The 23,631-nt window shown below is 40.4% G+C and overlaps 1 non-coding gene across 1 annotated transcript; it reads left to right on the forward strand.

The window, feature by feature from the left end:
- The first annotated feature begins 2,193 nt into the window (after positions 1-2,193).
- On the forward strand, positions 2,194-2,325 carry LOC115898471. The gene has a single exon (XR_004058198.1). It is a non-coding gene; the product is annotated as a small nucleolar RNA SNORA31 (small nucleolar RNA).
- The last annotated feature ends 21,306 nt before the right edge of the window (positions 2,326-23,631 follow it).

Raw genomic sequence — 23,631 nt, forward strand, 5'->3', positions numbered from 1 at the left:
CCTATGTCCTTAAGTGATTAGGGGCAGAGACTCCTGCTGACCTAGGATGAACCTGTGTAAGGATTGTAAAGTAAATTTCTGTTATATTAGTCAGCTGACAAGTGGGAGTTGTTACTACAGCAAAACCTGTATCTTTACTATTCTGACTGATAAAATCTACCAGCCTCTAGGAACTTGGGGTTATTGTCAGTTTCATCACTATGCCCTTGTCCTTTTGTAACTCATCTCACTGGCCATCACTGGCCTTTGTCACAAGTTTTGGAATACCATGAAAGCAGGGATCATAGAAGAGTATTGTGTTGCTGCGTCCCGAGCATATATATTACATGAAACTTAGCACGATGTAAGTGTAAAGTATACACTTATGGATGAATTAATGAATATATAATCGAAAGCGTTACATACTTTCTTTACTGAATGAAATCATACATCATATAAGGAAATAACTCCTCAGACATTACCAGGACTTAAATTTTAACATAAAATATATAAATAATGGTGTTAAATAATCTTACAATTGTAAATTACACCTGCCTTTTGTTATACCAGACTTTCTGGGAATAAACCATGAGGCAAGCTCTTCTTTGGATATGACACGGGAGCAGTAAATGCCTTCTGTTGAGGATGTGTTTGAGCATACTGGTCTGGTAGCTCTGTTCCTGTTGAAATACCATCAGGAACATCAAAATTATCGTCTAAATGCCCATGTTCACAACCATAACATTAAACAGTATTTTTCATTATGTATCCCTCCATCTCCATTACACCTTCTTCTCTACTAAACATCAATTTCCCAAACTAAATGTAAACTGCCTCATCCCTGATTCGGGTTGAAGGCTGAGGCTGCAGAGCTGTCTGCAGCACGTCGGGAGACCTCTGGAATACTAATAGCGGCAGCTCCACCGGAGCAGCATGGAGCTCTGGGCTCTGCGGACGGACGCTGTTTCCCTTAATGTTCTGGGAGAGAGGTCGTGCATGCACCTCACCTCAGGTGGGGAAGCAAGGGCATAATGACACCGACTGAAAGCTTTCCCAGCTGACACAACACTGGGACATTTTCAGAGTTATGTTATCTCTGTATTAAAAGTCTATCCTCCTCCTATTATTTGGGACAAGCAAGGCAACTTGCCAGTAACTTTGGGCCCGTGGCATGGACTTTGTAAGGAAAAGGAAAAGCAAGATTGATTGCCTAATGGAAACTCAGGTGGATGCCACAGTTCTGCCTGCCAGTTGGTCAACTACTTTCCATGGTGAGCACTTCTTTTGGATAAGTAAGCCTGCACCTTGTAGATAGGAAAAAAGAAAGACCATACGCTCTTAAACTAGACTCATATCCGAGTTACTCAGAGCATATGTTAGCATCATGATTTTGGCTAATCTGTACTGTTTCCTGTGAAGCAAAATAAATAGCTCTAGGCCTAGCTTAGAAAAGGTTAACATTTCCTGTCAAGGGTTTTGAAAACATATTTGTTTTAATATCTATAATTCAATATATCTTGTGAGACTTTCTCTTTTAAACATAGAAAAAGATGATTTAAGAAATAACTTTTGCAAGGATAAAATGGTTCTGATTTTGACCAAGGTAAAGTCTGGTTATTTTGAGCCTAAACTAGGAAACACTGTAGATGTGTGTTTCATTAAGTAATAATTGGCCAATTATGGTTTTAGAAAGGTTACCTCAGACACTTCCTCTTCACTCAGTGGAGGGTATGCACGTTCCACCATAAGATACATATGTTACATTGTATTTTACTAGAATAGTAAATAAAGAGAAAACTAACAGTCTTGTAATTTATCCCCCATTGTCCAGATATTTGTGGTAATTCAAAATTTCTCTAAAGTCTGAATAAATAATGACACATTAGAGGAAGCTAAAGGAGTAATAGGTCATACTGAGTGATCTAATGTCTTCTAGGAAATATCTAAAGCAAGCTGCTCTGAGAGTAATATTTTGATTGGGAAAAAAGTTCTCATTAATTTATTTATTCAGCAAATATTTGTGTATCTTCTGTGCTCATATTTTGCTGGGCCTAGAAGGGAAACACACAGTAGGTCCCTTGCTTACTGTAAGTTTGTGATATCCCACAGACACATTATATTCTCTTCATACCATAGGATTTGGTGACAAAAGATATGTAGCATTAAAAAAAAAAAACAAACAAACAAACCAGGATGCAATAAGTTGGAGAGTTAATCCATCTGTTTGGCAGACCTGGAGCAGTTAGTGTCTGTTGCTAAGGTTTCCATTACAGATGTGAGAAAAAAAGTGTTCTTCTGCTTTCTGTCTGTCTCAGTGGCAATGAAGATTGAATGGGGGATATGACAGAAGAATGTGGTAATACAGGAAAATACATGGACAGAGAATTTTCACAACTCAGAAATAATCTTGTAAACAGAAAAAGCCTACCTACCGTAACTTACTGTTGAAAAAAAGTTATCAGATGTCTTTAGTAATGGTTGTATTTTGAAAAGACATTTATCTCTGCAATCTCATTCCTTGAGAAAAACATTTATCATATATATACATATGTATATATTTTACATATATATAATTTTGTTGCAGGCATAATAAAAAACACTACAAGGAAACTTTCAGAATCTTACAGTCTAATTAGTATTTGGATGCAACAGTTAAGATTTAAAAAATGGCAAAATATAACTTTCAGAAGCTTTTTAAGTAAGGGTTTCTGTGTGATCTTGTTTCTAAAGTATATAGATTTTTATTATTTAGATTATAAAGACAAAGTAAAACTTAGCTTATTTGCCCAGATTTGTTTCTTTTCTTAGGCAGAATTTATGATGCTTGAAAGGATCAATAGTTCTTGCAACAAAAATCCTATATTTATCCAGAGAACATAACAGAATGTCACAATAAATAAGTACTACTTTAAAGCTCAACCTCTTTCTGCTACAGAGAGCTGCAGGCAGTGCTTGCCTATGACAAGATTAAGGAGGAGCCGCGTTCTGTGCCTGGTGTCCATGCTTCTCCAGCTAAGGCTTTTGCCCTTGTAGCTTGCTTTCCTATGGCACTGCCTGCCCTTACCCTACCCACACATAGATCGGACTCTCAGAGAGGCTCTACAATGCAGTACGTGATACTCGAGATAGTCCTCCCTTTAGTGTACACTGTGAGCGATGCCCAGCTCCCTATACGATGACACCTTGGAAAACCTCTGACAAGCGCCTACCTACCTACTCTTCTCAGGGGAGTTTGCATTTGGCAGAAAAATCCTCACACTTTTAAGTTTGTCAGTACTTTCTAAAGTACTGAGAAATGGATATCAATTGGTGATTTTCAGTGATCTGAATAAAGGAAGTACGCAAAAGAATTGCTGTGAGCCAAACTGGACCTCCAGCTGAACGGTGAGGGAGATAAGGTGGGTGGACACCTCCGTGCCTCCTTGCAGGAAAAAGCACATCCTTCTCTTTTTGTCCTCTGAGATATTCCTTTATTCAATGTGACATTTCTGGTAATACGCTGTACTTCCTTTCATCTCATAACTCCATAGCTATGCACAGAGATTTTAAAATTTGCTTCCTCATCAGTGCTCAAGTAAGTTTTGGAAACTAAATTAGATAAACCAGTTTCTTCACTGCAGGAATGTTCAGAAGACTCAAAAGAATAAAGCACTATGCAAAGTAATTATATTACGAGACAGTTTTCAAAACCGTGTTTGCCATGGCACTCGTGCGTGTGTGTATGTGTGTGTGTGTGTAGATGGAGATGTGCATGACTGTTTTGTATCAATTAATCTCTCAGAAATGATGTTCTATGAAATGTGAAGCAGTGAGCCAAGATCCAGATAGATACAGGTAGATGTCAAAAGATTCTTTTCTGGCTGGGAATGGTGACTCACACCTGTAATCCTAGCACTTTGGGAAGCCAAGGCAGGAGGATCACTTGAGATCAGGAGTTCGAGACTAGCCTGGCCAACATGGCGAAACCCTGTCTCCACTAAAAATACAAAAATTAACCGGGCGTGGTGGCACACGCCTGTAATCCCAGCTACTCAGGGGGGCTGGGGCAGGAGAATTGTTTGAACCTGGGAGGCGGAGGTTGCAGTGAGCCAATATCACATCATTGCACTCCAGCCTGGGTGACAGAATGAGACTCCATCTCAAATAAATAAGTAAATAAATAAATACATATATATTCGTCTTCATATTTATTTTTGATGATCTGTGCTGTCTTTGTATTTGCTCACTCACTGATGATGAAAGAGGCAGAAAACACATGGCTCTAAGCAATACTTCTGCCAGCAGGACCTCAGGAGAGCCCTGATCCAAATGCAGATTTTCAAGGGAGGATTCCATGGAATTACCAAATACAGAAAACTGAGAGCTTCCAAGAGAATCACATAGGAGTCCTGAGAACAAACCTCCCTGAATCGTGGATGACATTCATCTTTGTAGAGGTGCGGCTGCTACTTTTCTTGATGATGGTATCTCTGTTTATTGCAGACCATGGGTTGTTATGGTGATGGACTCTGGAGTAGGCCAGGGAGGATAGATTAATATGGATAGGGATTTGGGGCTGTGAATATTCACATTTTTGGGTTGGGCTTTCGGCAGCACAATTCACAACCAATTCGCTGATGTGGGAACTATAAACAAAAGAACTTCCGGCCAGGCGTGGTGGCTCATGCCTGTAATCCCAGCACTTTGGGAGGCCAAGGCAGGCAGATCACCTGAGGTCAGGAGTTTGAGACCAGCCTGCCCAACATGGTGAAACCCGGTCTCTACCAAAAATAAAACAAAGTAGTCAGGCATGGTGGTAGGCGCCTGTAATCCCAGCTACTCAGGAGACTGAGCCAGTAGAATCACTTGAACCTGGGAGGCAGAAGTTGCAATGAGCTGAAATGGCACCACTTCACTCTAGATTGGGTGACAAGAGTGAGACTCCTCGCTTCCAAAAAAAAAAAAAAAAAAAGAACTTCTTAGAATGATGTGCGCTAGACCACTAGACTGGCTTCTGTCTTCAATGTATCACTTTTTATCCCTATGGAGGTCATGATTAGAAAGTCAATCATCCTTCTACTAATGGTAGAACACTGAACTTCAGGAAATGCAAAACAGGACCAGAGAGTTCGTTTGGCAGATGGGACAGTTTTGCATTTTTCAAATCACAGCGCATGAACATCACCAGTATGATTCTACTTCCATTCTTTTTTACCTTGACTTGGGTTATGCTGTGTGGTGATTATGTAAATTAAGGACAAGGTAAATTAACATTTGTTGGTGGGAAGGCATTACACAGGAATAGGCCGAAAGGGCTAATTAATTTCTTGAAATGTTAGAGATGATGATATCTTTGAACTTCAAGAAATTCAATTAAGTTTGACTTTGTTATACTTGGCCGTGGATAGGAAAAACCTTTAGATACAGTAATCAGAAATGACATCTACTTAACATTTAAATATATACTAGTTTTTATTAGAGGCAATTGAATGTCCTCCAAAAAAAGACCATGACTATTCATAGCTTCTATAGAGGTTAAACCCACCTAAATAAAGAACATCATAAATGTATTGTGAATAATTTGTTGCCTCTCCGACAAGAAAAAATAAAATCAAAGCATGATATCACAATTTAATCATCTATATATGCAGAATAAGCACATCTAAATAGAAAGTATTGAAATTTGTTTCGTTCTCAATACTAACAAAACTTTTACTAAGCGAAGAATATGAGCATAATGTAAACTTAAACTATAACTCTGAAAACATCTGCCTAGTTGAATCAAGCATGAATTTTATATCATGACAACTGTTCCATGCACTTTAAATGGAAAACAATGTAAATTAACAAGATATGAGTCCTTTTTACAACAAATTCTGTCTGTGAAGTGAATAATACATATTCAACTAATTACAGTACTCTAAGACCTATATGTAGCATGCTTTGTTGGAAAAAAATGAAAATGGGCTCTACCACTTGCTAGTTGGATAGCCTCTCTTATATGTTTCCTGTGTTCGTCAGCACAATGGGAACATTTTACTTGTTTTAGGTTGAGAAGATATAGTTCTTTTTTTTGAGACAGGATCTCACTCTGTCATCCAGGCTGGAGTGCAGTGTCACAATCTCAGCTCAGTGCAACCTCGACCTCCTGGGCTCAAGCACTCCTCCAACCTCAGCCTCCCCCGTAGCTGGAACTATAGGCACACACCACCACACACAGCTAATTTTTGTTTGTAGAAACGGGATTTTGCTGTGTTGCCCAGGCTGACTTTGAGCTCTTGAACTCAAGCAGTCTACCAGGTTTGACCTCGCAAAGTGCTGGGATTACATGCATAAGCTACCATGCCCTGCCAGCAATGTATTTTCAAGTCTTGATATATAAATGTAGTTTCTAACACCAATCGCCACTACTTTTACTCGAATAAATGTCAATATGCAAGGATGCTATTGCGTCCAGAATTGGTTCCTTCCGATGGGTTCTTGGTCTTACTGACTTCAAGAACAAAGCCACAGACCCTCATTGTGAGTGTTACAGCTCTTAAAAATGGTGTGTCCGGAGTTTATTCCTTCAGATGTTCAGATGTGTCCAGAGTTCTTTCCTTTTGGTGGGTTCATGGTCTCTCGCTGACTTCAGGAGTGAAACTGCAGACCTTGCGATGAGTGTTATAGCTCTTAAAAATAGCACATCCAGAGTCATTTGCTCCTTCCAGTGGGTTCCTGGTCTCGCTGACTTCAAGAATGAAGCCACAGACCTTTCCAGTGAGTGTTACAGATCATATAGGTAATGCAGACACAGAAAACAGCAGCAAGATTTATTGTGAAGAGCAAAAGAACAAGCCCTTCCACCATGGAAGCAGATTGGAGCTGGTTGTCTGCTGCTGGAGCTGGTGGTCAGCTTTTATTCCCTTATTTGGCCCCACCCACATCCTGCTGATTGGTCCATTTTACAGAGTGTTGATTGGTCCATTTTTACAGAGTGCTGATTGGTGCATTTACAAATCTTTAGCTAGACACAGAGTGCTGATGGGTGTGTTTTTACAGAGTGCTGATTGGTGCGTTTACAAACCTTTAGCTAGACACAGAGTGCTAATTGGTGTGTTTACAATCCTTTAGTTAGACAGAAAAGTTCTCCAAGTCCCCACTAGACCCAGGAAGTCCAGCTGGCTTCACCTCTCACTATAGGAGTACCAATAATAGAATTCCTCATTAGGCAAACAATTTTGAAGAATTATCTCAAAGAAAGCTTCACAGAGGAGAGGACGTTTAAGCTAAATCAACAAAGTTAAAATTAGGAGTTTGCAACATAGGTAAGGATTTGGAGCAGAAAATCTCTTGTATACAAATGAAGAATCACAGTTCCTCGATATTTTCCTATTTTGCTAATTCAAGTTAAGTAAATACATGTGGAAAACCTTTGCTAAGCTCTCTAAAGAGGAGTGCGGTGAAGAGATGCCTGGCAGCAGTCTGCTTGGCCATGGCTACAGCTGGGCCTAGTAATATCCTGGAAAAAGGAGATGAGCAGGGAGCTGCTCCACATGAGATGCAGCCATAAGGCCCATCTCAGACAAGGAGCAGGAGCCCAGCGGAGGGGTGACTGGAGTAAGGAAAGCCTGTGTGCTGAGAAAATCTTTACCCTAGCTCAGAACTCCAGTTGCCCTTGAACTACAAAGCTATAGGGGGGACTCATTCTCCAGTAGGGGACCACATGCTTAGGATCAACTTGGTTGAACGTGGTGTGTTACAAAGGCAGGAGACAGCTCTAGCTGTATGTCTGCCTGTACAAGAGCTGCTAGTGGTGGGAAGGGGGTTGGGAGAACACGTGTAGATGTCACTTATTTATTCTGCAAGCTCTGCAAACCTCTCATCTCCAGGTTGTAAGTAAGGTACAATATTTAGCTGGTAAGAACCATGTCAAAGAACTACTTTCTTCTGGAATGTTCCAAGTATGAGCCTATCTTTTTTTAAGAATTACTTCCAACAAAGGAAGGATCCTTCAATAGTAATTCCAGCCTCCATAGCCATTACCCTTATGTTGCATTTTCCAATCAAGTTATATAAGACATCATCACACATTTCCTATAGAGAAATTGCTTGAAACAGTTCATTTATGTTTTCAAGAAATTCATTGTTTCCTAACCATCCTCCACTTACTACCTGGCCGCAACTACAATGTCACATGTTTTTTAAAACTGCATGGTATCATCCAATTCTAGGGTCAGATTTCTGTTTCAGTTATCTATTGTCTAAAGAAAAATCTCCAAAACTAGTGACTTAAAACAACAGTGATTTACAATTTCTCAATTTGGTTGGATGACTTGTGGTACCTCACCTGAGCTTGAAGATTCAAGATGGAGATGCTGACTCAGTTCTTCTTGAGCAGGCCCCTTATCCTAGAAATCCAGTAGCATAGACCTGCCACCATGCAGGACTCCAGGGTTCCCTGACTTGCAAATTGACCAAGGAGAAAATCCTACAGAAGTGGGTAACTGTGTAATGGGTCACAACAGGAAATCTATGGGACAGATTCTTAAAATGCTGTAGCAGAAAGTCACCTCACACACAGCCTATACAGATACAAGAGTGATTTCCAGTAACTGAAGCAAGGCTAAGTACCTGAAACATAGAAGTCGGACCAAGAAGAGAGAAAGACAAATAAACAAAACAGAAACAACCGCTTCCCCAGCTTTTGTCTCTCTATAGGTAGAGAAGCACTCTACAGTGATTAAAAGGCTGGAGAAATGATCCATGAACCAAAGTTATTTAAACAAATAATTTTCCTCAACATTTATTCTAAGACTCGAGTTTCACCACAGTGTGACAGTGCTAGGGAAGGAGGAGGACAGATAATGGAGTCTGCAGCAGAATGGGGCTGTGACCAAGAATGTACTTGGGAACAGGAGCCCCAGGTGCTCACACCTCACATTTCCGGGCTTATGTTTCTCCTTCCTAGATAGAATAGTGCAAGAAAGGAATGATGGCTGAGGTCAGGAGTTCGAGGCCAACCTGACCAACATGGCAAAACCCCGTCTCTACTAAAAATACAAAAATTAGCTGGGTATGGTGGCAGGAGCCTGTAGTCCCAGCTACTCAGGAGGCTGAGAGGGGAGGATCACTTGAACCCAGGAGGCGGAGGTTGCAGTGAGCCGAGATTGTGCCATTGCACTCCAGCCTGGGCAACAGAGGGAGACTCTGTCTCAAACAAAAAAAGAAAAGAAAAGAAAGTAATGGTGGCGAACGAGTACCAAAAGGAAGTCAGTGGAAAAACCACAATCTTGCAGATTACTTCATTAGTTAATAATTAAATAAAATAATAATGAAGTAATTTTTTGTTTTGTTTTGTTTTGTTTTGAGACAGAGTCTCACTCTGTTGCCCAGACTGGAGTGTGGCGCAATCTCGGTTCACTGCAAGCTCCACCTCCCGGGTTCACGCTATTCTCCTGCCTCAGCCTCCCAAGTAACTGGTACTACAGGTGCCTGCCACCATGCCTGGCTAATTTTTTTGTATTTGTGGTAGAGACAGGGTTTCATTGTGTTAGCCAGGATGGTCTCGATCTCCTGACCTCATGATCTGCCCGCCTCGGGCTCCCAAAGTGCTGGGATTACAGGCGCGAGCCACTGCGCCTGGCCTGAAGTAAATTTTCAAAGAAACGATTTAGAAAAACTCAAAAACAATAAAGGATACCTGGAGAAAGAAAAGAAAAGAGAAGATTTTCTTTTAGAAAATAGTTAACATAAAACTTTAAACTTAACAGATGTTAATCTTTAAAAATAAGATAAAGTAGGTCAACCTCAACTAAATCTAATCAGAAGTATAGGAAAAGATACTAAACATTGAATGAGAAAGAAAATCTAAGTAAATATAAAGAAGGCATTACAATTTAAGAGGTTGTCATGCAGAACTGTTTGCCAATAAATTTAAAAACGGACCATTTTTGGGGCAATTAATTTAGTTAAATTAGCAACAAAATGAATAGGCTTGATTAGACCAATAACCATGGAAATGTATAAGACATGTTGACAACTTAACTCTAAAAATGCTACATATACATTCCATAGTTAATGTCCATCAAGCAGAGACACCAAGAATAAAAGTGCTGACCAATTCTTTCCATTAATATATAAGCAAGAAGACTAAATGCAATCCTGGCATGTGATGCCCAGTATACATTAGCGATTAATGCAGCAGAGCTGGCTGAGTGGGCAAAGCAGCTCCAGAGTGGACAGCTGCATGGTTCAAAGATGTCAGTCAAGAGGCCGGTAGTTGGCGTTTTCCCCTCTCCTGTGAAAATCAAACTTGGCGTAAGTCTGAGCCCTTTTGCTGATGGAAAGTGGATGCCAGGAGGAAGTAGGGGGATGCGTTTCCTTTTGGATATCCAAAAAGAAGAGGAGGGCTGGCTCTATAACTGTCAACTGTGATTAAAGAATGTATTTAGTTTCCAGCAAACCTTTCCCCACTTCTGTTTGGCCAGAATTGGGTCACATGTCCACTTCTGACCTAATAATTCATGGAATGTGTGGAACTCTCCTCAGCCCAACTAGAGTCACACCTACATGAGATTATTGTGTTTCAGATGTGAACTAAATAATAAAATAGGGTTTCCTTACAAAGAAAAGCAGCAAGTTTGATGCTCATTGGGCAAGTTACCAACATTGGGCTTGTGTATTTTTTTATTTTTATTTTTTTTAATCGCCTGAATCCTGGTCCCAGCTGTTGTCTCTCTGAGCTTTGATCAACCATTACCTGGAAAAGAGCTCCCAAAAGTACAACAGAACTTATCAAACAAGGTCACTTTTACAGATTATGTTATGTAGTGGAGAGGAATTGGATGAAGCACAGTTCAAACCCAGTGGAACTGTATACTGGAGATGAACTTCCTGAAATGTCTTTGAAAATTCCCTGACAATGAAGATTGCTCATCTAAGACATTTCGTGGCACCACATTCCTCTGTTATTTTGATATCTCTCCTTTTTACTTTCAAATCTACTCTAGAAAATTCAACTACTTCAAGTCCCCTTTGCGACACCCTCTTCTTTCAGAACATGCACTCGAGGTGTCTCAGGAAGTGTTGTTCAACATCTACCCATGAAGACAGATGGCGCTATTCCCCTAAAAGGCTTAGCAGAGATGACTAAGAATTTGTGCTGCTGTTTTGTTTGTTTGTTAACACATAAAGTACATACCTCAGGAAAGAAAACTGTAATGAAGGGCATGAACACGTCAACAGTGGTTCATTTGTGGTGGTGGAATTGACAGTCACATTTATTTTCTTCTTTGAGTGCTTCCACACATAGTAGGTATGAAACTCTGTTGACAACTTGGATGTGGAAAATACGATTTTAATTTTCTAAGATTAAACTTAATTTACATTTTTCTGAGAAAGAATCTCACTCTGTCACACAGTCCGGAGTGCAGTGGTGCAATCTCTGCTCACGGCAACCTCCACCTCCTGATTTCAAGCAATCCTCCTGCCTCAGCCTCCCAAATGGCTGGGATTACAGGCACAGGCCACCAATCCCAGCTAATTTTTATATTTTTCATAGAGATAGAGTTTCACCATGTTTGGCCAAGCTGGTCTCAAACTCCTGACCTCAAGTGATCCATCCACCTGGGTCTCCCAAAGTGCTGGATTATAGGCGTGAGACACTGCACCCGGACTTAATTTACATTTTAAATTCCCACTTCTTCAGAGTAGTTACAAACCTGTTCTTTAGTAAAGAAAAGAGTCCCTCCAACCACTCCCCATTATACAAGATTTTATCTAATTTCCATAATATTATGGATGGAGGCCAAAACTCAACATAGATTTTTCAAATGTATACATCAACACAAGCACCTGACATTTGGTCACGTGCCCATGGTCCTATCTGTTCTTTGACTCTTATTCTGGTCTGCCAGACCCTTCCAGGTGCGGCTTGTGCTCACCTGCTCCTGTGCTTATTGAAGAGCTAGAATGAGAATTGTGCTGAGAATTCTGGGAGATCTCTGTATAGACTCACTAAGCAGCACTTTTCCCGTAACTGGGGTCTGTTACCCCGGATACAGTTTTGCCTGAGGAATGAAGGGTAGGCCCTTTAGCTGTGACACCCAACAGACCCATTCCATTTGCTTGGTTATCTCTTCTCCCTCTTCTGGGCCTGAAGTGTTAATTTATTATTTTTTTTTCACACTAGTAAGTGAAGCATATTCTCGAATACTCAGTTTGTGCTATTTAATCTGTAAGGATGTACACATTCTGGAAAATAAAAGCTGGGCCGAGATCTCAAGATGATGTGCCTCCTACCTGCTGTATGTCACACCTCCCTTGACAAAGTGAGGAAATGGGAACCTGTCCCCAAGAAGCTACAAGTTATTTACAGAAGTGGTTATATTTGTAATGCAGTTTGTAGAAAGTCAGATATAAGTAGAGTGTGAAATATGTAACCCAATGAGGAACTGTGAGAGTCTGTAAGGCATATCGGTTTTCCCTCAGAGCTAAGCTTCCTGGGCCCTGGGATGGGGAGAAGAGATATTTTGCACATTTTTTTGAAGCAAATAGGTTATGCAAATTATCTGCTTTTTCTGTCTGTATGCATTAGATCAATTCCTATGGGCCAGTTACTGTCCCTTACTTTTCTAGTCATTAGTACTTCTTTGTTTTTAATTAATTGTATTCTCTTAAGAAATATACTACATGTCCCTTCACGATGCAACTTCAACTTAATGTGGTCTGTCCCTGAAATCCAGTGTTCATTTCCTGCCAGATTAATGACCCTGAAACAGTTAACCATTTTTAATATCACTGATAGTTTCCATGACCCTAAGAAAGAGTTCTATTAAATAGATGATTAAACTTAAATATTATCACCCTGATTTTAATGCTTTCTACACAACCCTGTCTATGTCAAAATACCTCTTGCTTCAAGGCACTCAAATTTATTTGAGTGACATTAGGAAGATTTGCCAGAAGGAAAAAAAAAAAAAAAAAGGAAAGTGTTCACCCTTGGGTGGATTAGAAAAGATACATGAAGGAGAAGGAATTTTAGTTCCAGACTGAAGGTGTGGACATGTCGAGGTGAAGAAGATCACAGGCTGTGAACTACCTTAGTAAAGGCATGTGAACTACCTTAGGAAAGGAGTCGGAGAGGAGTGGGGATCTGCTTGCCATTGGCTACTGGGAAGGCTCTAGCAGAGGAAGGTTTAGTAGATAGCTACATTACTGATTCTGGCAAGTGCCCACTCCCCGCATGTTTTCTGAAATTCCATTCTCAAGAGCAGCAGAGACTCATAAAGCCCTAACTGACTTGCTTTTGGAGAGACATTTTACTATGGTGGCTAAAATCCAGGATTCAGGATTTAGAACTGTGAGGCTCTCACCCCAGTCTGTCAACTGCTAGCCGTGACCTCGGATAAAGTTTCCAACAATTTACTTCGGCTTCCACATCTGGAGAAGTGGATACTAATAGTGCCTGCTTCCTAAGATCGTTATGATGAGTAAAGAAGTTCCTATACCAAAGCACTCAAAACAGTACCCAGCCTGTTATTCAGTAAGTGTATTAATATGTTCTTTCACTGCCATAAAGAAATACCTGAGACTGGATAATTTATAAAGAAAAGAGGTTTAATTGGCTCACAGTTCCATAGGTTGTGGCTCGCAGTTCCACAAGCTGTACAGGAAGCATGGCTGGAGGCCTCAGGAAATTTACAATCACGGCAGAAGGCAAAGAGGAAGGAAAAAAGTCTTCACATGGCCGGAGCAGGAGGAAGAGAGTGAAGGGGGAGGTGCCACACACTTTTAAACAATCAGATCTTATGAGAACTCACTATTTCGAGAACAGCCAGGGGGATATCTGCCCCTGTGATTCAATCACCTACCACCACGCCCCTTCTCCAACACTGGGGATTACAATTTGACATGAGATTTAGGTAGGGACACAAGTCCAAATCATATCAATAGGTGTTAGCTATGATGATGGAATTTTCATCTCCCCAAAAGATTATAATGACTCTCAGGATAGAGCCTATGTATATATGTTTTCTTCCACTTAATGCATTACATAAGTGAGGCATAGAATACATGTACCAGAAATGCATCCTTGTCTTATTTATAACATGGTGATGCAAGTCAAAGCAAAATGCATCATAGAGGAGAATATGGCATTTGTCCAAGTTGGCTCTGATTATTTTTTAAGATCCAGATAAAAAACAGAATTAAGACTCATGAGAAAAGAAAAGAAAGATTTGGAAAAAGAAATAACACCTAGATGATCTTACAACTCGATGAGATAGGCACTTCAATTGTATTTGGCTCCTGCTGAACTACTTTCCCTTAAGAAGATACTTAAGAAGCTAAATTTAAGCACAAGTTAAATGAGAAACTGGAGAGCCACCTACTGAAGTATTTTCATACCACTTGACTTCTCTAAAGATATTCAGAAATTTTATGGCTATGGATACCCACACTAGGAATTCAAAGCTGACCTCTAACTTGAGGTGAATGAAGGTAAGGAGGTCATTCTCCCTGTTTAGGAAATGGTGGGGATTCCAATCTGAGGGTTTTGATATTACTAACTTTGATTTTCTCGTGATGTACATGCCTTAGAGATAGCTGTGATGTTAGGAGGTAAAATAAATGGGACATTCAAGAAAGAAATGTTATCTGTTAGTTATGTGAGGCTAAGAAATATTTATGTTCTATAAATGGAATGAGCAAAGGCTACAGTATGTTCTGTAAATCAAAATCAGCAAAGCAGTCTGAAGCGACCAGACAGGCTCTCATTCTCTTTGTCTCTATGTTCATGAGCGCATGTGTGTGTAGACTTCACGGGCTTGGGCTGGGGGGGAATTGTATGCCTACACTTCGGGGCAAGGGTATGGGGAAGGCAGAGTTCTTAAAATGCCTCAGGAGGGGTGAAGACCCTAGTTCACCTTTCTCACTGACTCCAGTGGGAAACAGACACACATCAAAATCAAAAAAGGTCACTTGCAATTGGAGAAACCTTTGAATTTCAATGCTGCCATTAATTCCTTTCTGGTGTTTCAGGCAGCCTGCTGAGTAAGTGAGGTCCTTAGCAATGCAGCAAGCTGGAATTTTTTCAGTCCGAAAAAGTCATTTGCCTGCTGCAGAGAACCTAAAGTTCTTTTCTTTTCACTATTCTATGAATTAAAACTGAGTAAAATTCCTGACATGCTATAGGATTTCAGCCCATCAGCTTCAAAACAAATGGTGCAACTTTAGCATAAAGTTCTGGACATTTTCTAGAAAGAACTGACTTTTTCACACTTAATCCTCAAACCCTACTGTTGCTTGTTCTGGTGACAATTTAAATCAGTTATTCCCAGTTTTTTACAAGAAGAATGAAGGACCTTTCGAGGATAGAGAGTATTTACAGATTTAGTTAGTGGATATACTCATGAAAGCATTTCTGGTCATGACACTGCCAGAAATTCCCATGGAGAGCCTCTGGGGGCAAAAGTATAAATATATTATTTATCTACCACTGTGCAACAAACTACCCGCAAAATACTCAGTCAGTTTCTGTGGGTCAGGAATTTGGGAGCAGATTGTCTGGGTGGCTCTCATGGGTTGCAATGAAGATGTTCTCTGGAGCCAGCAGTCACTGAAGGTTTGACTGGGGCTGGAGGATCCACTCCCACGGTAGTTTTTTCATAGGCCTGGCAAGTTAATGTTAGTGCTTTGCAGGAAGCCTTAGTTCCTGCTAATGAGCATCTCCAAACGGCCACTTTGGGGTTCCCAGAGGAAAAACTGGAAGCTGTGATATCTTTCATTACGTAACCTTGTATGGCTGTCAGCTTTTCAAATGGCTCCTAATTATCATCACCTGCTGGTATTTACCTCTGATGTGATCCCTTCTCCTTGTGTGTGGCCTGGACCTCATGACTTGCTTTAGTGGGTAGACTAGAGTGATGGGATGTCACTTCTTAGGTTAGATTATAAAATAGTCTTGTGTCTTGCTTACATATTACATATGTTCTCTCTCTCCCTCGCTTCCTTCTCCTTTTTCTCCTCTTTCTCTTTTGCTCTTTTTCTCCCTCTTCCTTCTCCCTTTTTCTACCCCTTCATCTCCTTCTCACTTGCTTGTTTTGATAAAACATGCTGCCATCTTGTTAGCTGCCCCGTGGAGAGGACAACGGGACACGGAACTGCGAGACGCCTTAGACCTACGGAGAGAAACTAAGGCCCCAGCCAAACAAGATAATGAACACTAACAGCAAAGCCTGGGTGAGCTTAGAAGTGAACCCTCCCAGCTCAGTCAAGTCTTAACTCTCCTTTAGCCTTTTGAGGGACACAGCCATAAGAACCAGTTAAGACACTCTTGTTTCCTGACCCACAAAAATAGAGAGATAATGTGTATGTGTTATGCAAAAATGGACAACAATACAACTTGAACAGTCATTTTTTCTACATTCTATAACTTACACAGGCCAGCTCTATTCTCTGTGGGAGAGGAACACACAGGCATGAATGGCAGGCAGTGAGAGTCTGGGAGCAGGGTAGGGCCTGCCTACTGCAATACACATCATGTCTTTTCACTGATCCGCTCTGAGGGAAAACCATGAAAAGAAAAGGTGACTGTGGTTTACTTCTGTCCAAAGACGACATGGCAAGGCACTACAGGGCCTGGCTCCCTCTTCAGTTAGCTAGAGAGAAAAACACGCCATAATTCTGAGCAGGATTGTAACCCACTTGCATGGCAAGGAAGGAAGGAACAACTTCAGTGAGGCTCTGGGGCTCACTCTTTAGGGGTCAACAAATAGCAAGACTAGGGCAGATGTTTCCAGAGCTCTCTCGGAGAACACATTTCACGTACTCCAGAGAAGTGATGGTGGACAAACATCAGCAGTTTCTTGAGAGGAAAGTGCACCCCATGAGCTCCCGTCACTAAGTGGCAGTCAGAACTGGCCTTTGGAGAGATTGTAAAGGCAAAGGACCATGCATACTGATGCCAGGAGCAACTTGGAGTTATGCAGGCTTTCCTACATAAGGTTCCTGTTAAGTAATTGCTTTGTCATGAAATATAAAGCTTTAATAATTGTTCCCTTTTCATATGAGCTTCACAATATTTATTATTTATAGATTTTGGGTTTTGTTTTGCTGTGTTTTGTTTGGTTGGTTGGTTTTTAGTATTATCAATTAGATGTGTCAATGTTCTCCAAACCAAAAGTGGTCTTGGCAGGATCCCCAGTGGCCTCGACATGTGAACCTTGGTGGCCAGAAACTGGTCCTCATCTCCCTTGATTGCCTGTCAGCACTGTTGCTCATTATATCAACCTTCTAGAAACACCTTTGCTATCTTTCTTCCAAGACAACATACTCTGTTGGTTTTAATTTTAGCTTGTTGAATCTTTCTTTTCTTTTCTTTTCTTTTCTTTTCTTTTCTTTTCTTTGAGACAGAATCTTGCTCCGTCGCCACGCTGGAGTGCAGTGGCGCGATCTTGGCTCACGGCAACCTCCGCCTCCCGGGTTCAAGTGATTCTCCTGCCTCAGCCTCCCGAGTAGCTGGGACTACAGGTGTGCGCCACCTAATTTTTTTTTTTTTGTATTTTTAGTAGAAATGGGGTTTCACCATGTTAGCCAGGATGGTCTTGATCTCGTGACCTTGCGATCCACTTGCCTCGGCCTCCCAAAGTGCTGGGATTACAGGCATGAGCCACCGTGCCTGGCCTGAATGTTCCTTTTCAATTTTCTTCTCTGCATCTACACATCTCCCAGCCTCTAAACCTTGGAATACTCAGCAGCTCAATCCTTGGACTACACTCTGGCTTCATGTACATCCTCTGGCTTCATTCATGTACATCCATTTATATGCTGATGAATCCATATGCATATCTAAAGCACAGACGTTACCCTGAACTCTAGTCTTGTTTACCCACCTACTTCTTTAATATATTCATTTAGATAGTCACAAGTGTCATGAACTCTACAGTGTTAAATTCAATTCCTGATCTCCCTCTCCCAGCTTAACCCTGAATCCCTTTTCCTTCCATTGTTCCTATCTCACTGCAATGCCGTATCCCCATTGCTCAGTTTCTGCCCTTGGCAGCGATCTATAGTTCTCTGTCTGTCATCCATTCCATTAATAAAACACCTTCCATTCTACCTACAGAGTAGATTCAGATGCTGACCAGGTATCACCACCTCTTCTCCCACTGCCCTCCTGCATAGCCACCCTCTACATTCCACTGGACTATTGTGATCAACCTCTGAACAGGTTTCTCTAAGTCTATCCCAATGGCCCTGTGGTGTATCCTCAAAAGTGCAGTGAGTGATCCTTGTAAAATATTCTGTATCATATCAGTTTGCAGACCACACCTCTATGGCTCCCATCATACTCAGGGTAATCCTGAAAGCCTTTCAATAACTGTAAGACCTCACAGTCAAGTCCTCCAACACCTCTCCAAGTTCAATCAGTTAGATTTGCCTCCTTGCTTTTCCTCCAGAACACTAATTATGCTCTCATCTCAAGGCCTTGATCTCACACTTGTATCTCTTCTGGCAGACATACTTCTGACCATTACATAAATGTTTCTGTGAAATTTTACCTCCCGACCCTTCATTCCCTTTACCAATTTTATCTATACCATGTGATTTACGATATATTTTTTCTTATTTATTTGCTCCTTTTCTCTTCCACTCACTACAATGTAAACTACATAAAAACAGTTTTGTCTGTTATGCCTGATTGATATATATATTATTTGCATACAATAGACTTGATTTCAGGTGTCTGAATGTAAGCATCACCTTAGCTGTGTTGATGAGACAACCAATTTATACATACATATATGTCTATGTATACATTTAGACATACATTTTATATGTGCATATATATAATTTATACATATATGTATATACAAAATATGTAAAATATATAAAAATCTAAAAATATTTATGTATACAATGTGTATAAAATATGTATGTGTAATTTTATATGTATATGTATAAATTGGTTAAATCTCAACAGTGATAAATATGTGTGTATATGTGCATATGTGTGTCTATACATACATATATCCACAAAATGTTTTTCAAGTGTCTACTGCTGATCACCAATATTTCATTGGGCAAATAACCATGAGTTCCCTCACAGGCAGGCAGCAAAGACTCCAGCTAAGAATAGTTTATTCTTTTACATCACTCTCTTTGGGCCAAGAGTTATCACACCTGTAGGGTCTCGTCCATCAAAAGTCACTCATCTGGAATTATAGGTGGCAGAAGAAAGGTAAAGGAGGCCTTTTTTCTTCCACTTCTGCTAGTATTACCTGTGCTTTTGTTTTAAAAGCCTAGACATCAAGTCTGGTTAATTTAGGTGGCTTCTTGCAGTTTGGGAAATAGAAGAAAGCTCAGTGTGCTGGAAAGAATCAGAGGAGACGCCTCTAGCATCAGGTGATCACCAAAGAACCCAGAACATTTCCTGCTGGTATTCTACTGCAAGAGACGGGCTGTTAACCCATGCCCATGTTCAGGCTTCCTATGCCTCTGGGCACATGTGGGGACAGGGACAGCTAATGAATATGGCATCAAGCCAGTTGGTGGGTCAGCAAGTTGACTGGCAGGGTGGAGGCCATCCAAGCAGCTCCCAGCCACACCCAGCTGGGGTTTACCAGAATTGAGTCAGCCAGGACAGCAGGGAGAACGCGGGCCTGGGCAGCACCTGTTTAGTGATTGCAATAACTATAGCTAGTCTGGGTATATTTCAACAGCTGGTTCAGATGATTATTAGCCTAGGTCATAGGGATCATAGTAGATAACAGTATGGACAGTATGCATCCTGAGCCTTCTCTCCTGCAACAGCCCACAAAGAGTGACAAGAGGACTGCATTGGTAGGCATGAGAGCTAGTGCACATCCAGCCTGGCGTCCTGAATCTCAAGGCCCAAGACGTGTTAGCACTCATTAAAATCCATGTGGCTGAAAGGAATGAAACAGAGAATAAGTGAGATTTGTGTGGGGCTTGGGCTCTCTTTCCGATGAGATTCCTGGTAGAAGTCTAATGAGCCACACTCCTGCTTTACTCTCTTCTGTCTTGGTTGCTCCAAGCGGCACAGCCTGCATCAATATAAGTCCCCTGGAAGACTCATCCTGGGTAGGAATCTGACTTTAGACAAGAAACAGCTCCTGTGCAGACTGAATGAAAGGTGGACTCACACCATTTCCTGCTGGTTTAGGAATTAATGAGCTAAACTGGAACTCTGAAGGCTCATCCTATATTTTTCCTCTGAATCACAGCATGCTCCCTTTGATGCTTATGAGAGATTCCCAGATAACATATTTATGATGGGGTCTGAATATTGGTGATTTTTAAAAATAATTGAAGAACAGAAGATAGTAAAAAAAAAAAAAAAAAAAAAAAAACAAAATCACGACTTGGATAGTGCTCCTTGTCATTGACTTGGTTCAGGCACACGCCATACCCTTACAGTTATTTGGAAAATACCTGGTCTCAGAGGATTTTGTTCCATTTTCAAAGGAGGCTGCACTATCTTTCCTATCCTTAAAAAATAAATGAATACAAACAACAGAGTCTGACTTTCCAAAACACTACCTTAACTGATAAATGCCCACTTTTTTAACGGTGTTGACTTTACCACTCGTAACTCTAAACCTATCCCTATAGCTTACTGTCTTTCACCTAGAATCTTAAAAAATAGTAAAGTGAAATAAATTTTAAAAACGTTTATCATTTATCAGCTCTGTGTCTAGAGGAAAATAATATATGCATATATCTTCCTGAACATGAGTTTTTCAGATGGGAAACTAACTTACCTATTATCTTTCAAGGTCATTTTAAGAGTTAAATAAAACATTAAGTGTTAAATTACTTGTGACCTCCAAAATATTGAGCAAGAAAACATATTGGACTTTTATCCCCAAGGTGATAGGAAATGTGCATAGTTACAAGTAAAGGAGGGAAAGCTATGAACTTCAGTGTGGCGGTAAAGCTAATAGATAGGCAGCCATTGTAGGAGTATGGGCAAGAAATGGTCAACTGTGAGCTAGGCACCAGCAATACGAATGCAGTGTACGTGTCTGAGACGATAGCTGCCCTTGACTGTCAGCAAGTCTCAATTACCCAAATCCCCAGCCTTTCTGTTCAGGGTGATGTTTCTGTTTAGGGTGATGTCCTCCAGCATGCAAGGGGAGAGAGGTGCAGCAGTGTGACAAGTGACATTTCACTCTCATAAGGTGTTCCTCATAAATGGATCACAACAGCTGCAATGCCTTGTAATGACATTAAAATGACTCCAAATCCTAAATTGTTTCCTTCCGCATTTAGGAATTTTCTCCTAGACATTTTGTGGCGATCCCACAGGGTTTTCTAATATTGCATTTGCTTCTCTCCACTGTCAGACACTGGTTGAGAAGAGCCAGAGGGCTTTTCACACTAAATACAGTCTTTTAAAAAATCCCTGACACTTGACAAATTGGTTAAAATTAAAGTCCTTTCTATATTTTAGGGGAGAATATTTAGTCGGTTACATACTATAGCCTAAACAAATGCTTCAAGACGTTGAGTTGGGCGTAGGGAAAGAAATCATTCTCATCTCTTCTACATTTAATAACAGGATACAGAGCTGGCAAGTAAACGATAGCAAATCTGAGAGAAACCACGTAATGGGAATGAACTAACCCATGAGACATAATGAATTGTGCTGAGAGCTTCCTCCAGGAAGGACACATGGCAAAGCAATGGCAATCATTGCTATGAACAACTTGGTTTGTGACTTTGCCTCCCCAGACAAAAAGAGAGGCTGTTAACAAGGCTGCCGTCAATGCCATTTATAATCTCAGTACTCAGGCCTGCTGCAACTTCCCCACTTTTTCCATAATCCCAGCATCTTCCATTTGTCATTCTTCACAATTATTATTTGATGTCATGAATTTTGGCACATTACAGAGAAAACCTCTGTTCCTGCTCTGCATTGTCTTATGAGTGAAGGTTGCAGCTCTCTTACTTTTTGTTGTCAGATTTAGTTGATTAAACGTAACATTATTTTAACAACCTGTGACAGGTTACATAGAGAGGATTTATAGAACATATCCTGGGAATCCATCCTCCATCCTTAAAAATGGTGCCTAGTATGAGGCTATTAGTCAACAACATGGTAGAAGTACTAGCAACAGCACTTACAATGTAGTAACTTAATTTATGATATTCTTAATGCAGCAGAATTATTTTAGAAGATAGATTACTTTATCATGTTATTTTTATCAATATTGCTAATGTTCTGATATGTGTTGTTCATCTTTGGATGCCAGTATTCTAGAAAATAGCTGCAAGCAAGTGAGTCCAGAAAAAGAGATAACTGTCTTGGGTTATAAAAATCTCACCTTCCCAATCCTGAGAGTAACCAGTGACATGTCCTCTAGAAGATGGTACAAAGTTTTAAAGTGTGACCCCTGCTTTTTTGCCAATGTTCTAATTAAAATGAAGGAAGATTTATGACCTTAAGGTATTTAAAATGACTCAAGTGGCATTTTTCATAAGGTAAAGCAATAATGACAAGAAAATCAAACAATGGATGTTTAAATACACAGTGAGCCCTGTGCCTGGAGGAAAGGCTGGACCATGCCTGGTACATTCTTGTCAGTTACACGTCCACCTCTGCAGCCAAATGCATAAACCCTAGGATTACCAAGATTAACCTTTCTCTTCATCCCAGTTACCAGCAGTTAGGTTGACAAGAAAATTGAGAAACCCATCCTTTCGAAAGGCCTTTGCATTTTGCTCTTCTATTCTCTCCTCAAGTTTCTTCATTTATGAAGAAGGCAGTCAGTTCTGTCAATCTTAAAATTGGGGGTGGTGAACATAATACATTAATCAAAATTGTTTCCAATGCAACTTTAAAGACTCCTTTTGAGGGAGTTTACTTGGTATGTTCAACAGCAGATCGATTAATTAATTTTCGTCTCTTGCTATTCTGTGATTTATGATTTGTTTTTCTAATGCATTTTGAATTCTAGGTCTCATCAACTAAATTATATTTTTGGATCCTAACAAAGCATTAAATTACATGTTAAGAATAAAACTGCTTTCTCCTTTAATCATATTATGACTCATGGTCCTTTTATTTTGTTTTGTTTTTGAGGAGTGGGTGGTGGGAACAAAATGAAAAGAGCCAAAATGTTCACCTTCCTGAGAATCCCTTACACTAGAAGCATACCATTTTCTTTGTATCTGAAACAGAGCAGCTATCAGGGCTCCATGTGCACACCAGGTGGAGAGGTTTGTAATCGACAGGAGAGGGGCTCAGACACTGTTCTCCTACCCTGTTACGGTCTCATAGCAAGCTCTCAGAGGAAGCCTATGTATTTGGCTGGCTCTGCCTCCTTACATGGAGGTTACGTGGGCAAATTACAGGCAGAGGTGTTCTTTTGCAAACCCTCAACATCCACACAGATCTACTGTAAAGCAGGTGTCTGAGTTAATTAAGAATAAAAGGCATCCATGACTCTATAGAATGGAATTTGCCCTGTTTCTGACAGGTTTGTTCCAGTAGATTTGTTTGGTAATTTTGCCTTGCATGGCTCTGATGGCTCATTGCAGCCCCTTTAGTGCATTTTTTCTTTTATTCAGGTATGTTTTAAATCTGTTTAAATTAATTTTCTAAATTTTGGAATAAATTTTTGGAGGAAAGGTAAAAACAGATCCTTATGATCAGCCCCTGGTTTG

This window comes from Rhinopithecus roxellana, chromosome 6 (assembly GCF_007565055.1).
Source record: "Rhinopithecus roxellana isolate Shanxi Qingling chromosome 6, ASM756505v1, whole genome shotgun sequence".
Lineage (NCBI taxonomy): Eukaryota > Metazoa > Chordata > Mammalia > Primates > Cercopithecidae > Rhinopithecus > Rhinopithecus roxellana.